Raw genomic sequence first — 3905 nt, forward strand, 5'->3', positions numbered from 1 at the left:
ATATATATGGCAAGAATACGAAACAGGCATGCATATATATACCATATCAGCATGCTTCAATATATCGCAACATTTGCTAATTAACCAACATGCATCTATCACAAGATAATGCATATACATATATACATCACAACAACAGTATAACGGGTAGAAAACTTGCCTGAGCGACTGGGGGTTACGAATGGCTCGGGACGAGTCTGGTAACCTATAAACAACAAGTAAGTTGGAATTAAACCAAAGTCACTTGTAAATCTTACTGATTCTCTTAAGTCACTCGAGTACCCTCGGCTCCACCATTTTTTAATAGTTTAACCATTACGAGTTTTAAGGCGATTCTTTCACGAGTGTCTTACCAACTGCCTATTACACCTTACATAAATGTTTCATACTTCAATTAGTCATTTAAGGTCTTTAACCTATATTTCAAAGTAAGGCGAGGGGTAAGGGTTCATTCGCGAAACGTCGTTACTTAAAACGGTCGTTTCTCCTAAACCGTTCATCGGAATCAAACGAACCACATATCAAAACGAAGCTCGTAACATGAACTATCTAATCATGGTAATGATCAAAACCTAACAGGGAGTTCTCGGGTCCTGATGTTAAGAGCAAAAACAGTCTAAAGTAAATCGGACATTACGACGGCTATGTTTACGCGATTTCCCAAATTTTTACCATTCCAAATCATATCAATCCAACTACTAATCAACAAAAACTCAAGATACACATCAATGCTACTGATTTCAGTCATAATAAGCTCAAGGATCTCAATCCAATCATATATTATAACATCTCCAAATTCAACTAAACTACTTAACAATTAATCTCGAATCATGCATATCATTCAAATTACTACTCATCCATCCAAACCATCTCCAAACTTTAACATTCAAACTTATTACTAAAGGGTGTGAAGATTTATACCTTTCTTGGAGGGTAGAAAGTTACTAGGAAGCCTTATGGAGCCTCCTACAAGCTTGATCTTTCCAAAGAAATCAAGAACACAAAGTTAGGCTTTAAAGTATCTAAAAGTCCGATTGAAAGAACTGTAAAAATGAGGGTCTTACCATGCTAATTTGGACGAGAATTGTGAACAAGAGTTGTAGGCCATCTCAATACCTTTCCAACAAGCTATAGAACATAACATTTGAGTGAGTATTGAAGGAGATATGGTAGTTTAAAGTTGCTGGATTTGTTTTGGCCGAGAGCTTTCTTCTTGAAATGGGAAAGTCAACTTCTAATTTTTGTGTTTTATGATATTTGCTTGGTTGCTTCTCCTTTTTGGCCTTGGAAAATGTTTTAGCTTTTTACCATGGTAAATTTTACATGGCCCAAAATCAACCAACAAAACAAAACCCCTTGTCATGCTTATGTCATCTTGCACATGTCATAATGCTTTCACTTGTCCACACCTTGTTGGTTTGATGACATCATCATCCCTAACCTCCTTGATTAACTCCTAATTGCGTGCCTAATGACCGCTGATCTGTTATACGGTTCGCTTAACTTTCGTTTTCGTTTATCGTTTGAGGGATCATACCCGGGATCTTATTACTTAGGTTTCTTTAACCTTTCTCAATACATTATATTCCTTTCATGATCCTCTCTTATAATCCTTGAATTTAAATCCTTTTTATTCTGTTACCTTATACTCAATTCTTTCTGTATCTGGTAGATTTTCGGGAAAAATCAAAGTGTTCGGAATTGGATTCTGACGATCTTTACATACACTTATATACCATATAGAGCACTAATAAAATCTCAGAATATCCATAACAGAACCCCTACATAGTGTGGCATGAAAAGTTTTCTCATTCAGCAAAAACACTATTCATAAGGGTTTCAAAATTTCCCAAAAATTGGGGTTATTACAAGTAGCATATGATCGAGTTCTGAAGTAATCGCAGAATCAATCAAATCCACTTTTAAGCACTCCTCATCTTCTGTAGGAAATTTCATTGCTTTAAATACATTGAATGTCACATCCTGATCCTGCACCCTCATAGTAAGTTCACGTTTCTGCACATCTATCAAGGTACGGCCAGTAGCCAAGAAAGGTCTTCCCAAGATTATGAGAATCTTCTTATCTTCCTCGAAATCCAGAATAACAAAGTCTGCAGGAAAGAAGAGCTTATCCACCTTGACTAGCACATCCTCCACTATGCCTCTTGGGTAAGTAATAGAACGATCAGCCAATTGTAGAGACATGTAGGTGGGCTTTGGATCAGGAAAATCCAACTTTTTAAAGATCGACAACGGCATCAGATTGATGCTTGCTCCCAAATCACAAAGGCACTTGTCAAATGACAACTTGCCAATGGTGCAAGGAATGGTGAAGCTACCTGGATCTTTAAACTTTGGAGGTAACTTCTGCTGCAGCACAACACTGCATTCTTCCGTTAGAGCAACGGTCTCAAGGTCATCCAGTTTCATCTTCCTTGAAAGAATACTCTTCATAAACCTCGCATAACTAGGCATTTGCTCCAGAGCCTCAGCAAAAGGTATATTGATGTGAAGTTTCTTGAACACCTCCAGAAACTTACCGAACTGCTTATCCAGCTTTTGTTATTGCAATCTCTTAGGGAATGGTGGTGAAGGATAGAGCTGTTTCTCCCCTGTATTACCCTCAGGCAGAGTGTGTTCAACAGTAGTCTTCCTTGGTTCCACCGCTTTCTCCTTTTGCTTAGCTTCTTCATCTCCAACTTTAGCTTCTCCTTCTTTTACTTTTTCAGCATCAGCAACTTTTCCAGACCTTAAGGTAATAGCCTTGACTTGCTCTTTAGCTTCCTTCCTGCCTGGCACTTCAGTGTCACTGGGAAGTGTGCCAGGTTGACGATTGAGCACTGTATTGGCTATTTGACCAATTTGATTTTCCAAGGTCTTGATCGACACCGCCTGACTCTTGCACAACAACTTAAGTTCCTCAAAATCAGCACTAGTGGGTGCAGCTGCACCTCCCTGTTGAGGATATGATTGCCTTTGAGCATATTTCTGCGGTTGCTGGAATCCAGGTGGATTGAACTGCTTACTCACACCTTGCTGATATGGTTGCTGAATAGCATTCTGATTATGACCCCAGCTGAAATTTGGATGATTTCTGTTGTTAGGATGATAAGTGGCTGGCACAGGCTGCTGTTGTCGCTGATAATTGTTCACATACTGAACAGATTCGTTAACAAGAGAACACTGATCCGTAGCATGAGAACCTGCACAAAGCTCACAGACCATAGCTAACTGATTGACTCCATATGTGGTTAAAGAATCGACCTTCATAGACAGCGCTTGGAGCTGCGCTGCAATAGCGGTGGCTGCATCGACTTCCAGAATACCTGCTACCTTCCCAGGTATCATCCTTTGAGTTGGGTTTTGATGCTCATTTGCAGCCATAGTCTCAATAAGATTATAAGCCTCAGTATAGCTTTTGGCCGACAATGCGCCTCCAGCTGCTGCATCGAGCATGGGCCGAGATTGGGCCCCCAAACCATTATAGAAACCAGTGATCACCATCCAATCAGGCATTCCATGATGTGGACACTTTCTCAACATCTCCTTGTAGCGCTCCCAAGCTTCGCACATAGATTCTGTAGGTTGCTGCGCAAACTGAGTAAGAGTACTCCTCATAGCAGCAGTCTTTGCCATTGGATAAAACTTCACCAGAAACTTTTGCACAAGATCTTGCCAAGTAGTGATGGACCCAGCTGGTTCAGAATGTAACCGGTCCTTAGCTTTATCCCTCAGCGAGAATGGGAAAAACCTCAGCTTGATAGCCTCATCAGTCACACCATTATATTTGAAAGTACTGCAGATCTCGACAAAATTCCTTATGTGCATGTTGGGGTCTTCAGTCGCAGCTCCTCCGAAAGAAACAGAATTCTGCACCATCTGAATAGTGCCCGGCTTGATTTCAA

At 40.2% G+C, this 3905-nt stretch overlaps 1 non-coding gene across 1 annotated transcript; it reads left to right on the forward strand.

Annotated features, from left to right (window-relative positions):
* The first annotated feature begins 3514 nt into the window (after positions 1 to 3514).
* Positions 3515 to 3621, forward strand: LOC141715570 (small nucleolar RNA R71). Its single transcript, XR_012572327.1, has one exon. It is a non-coding gene; the product is annotated as a small nucleolar RNA R71 (small nucleolar RNA).
* The last annotated feature ends 284 nt before the right edge of the window (positions 3622 to 3905 follow it).

Source organism: Apium graveolens, chromosome 3, assembly GCF_009905375.1.
Source record: "Apium graveolens cultivar Ventura chromosome 3, ASM990537v1, whole genome shotgun sequence".
In the NCBI taxonomy this organism is placed as follows: domain Eukaryota; kingdom Viridiplantae; phylum Streptophyta; class Magnoliopsida; order Apiales; family Apiaceae; genus Apium; species Apium graveolens.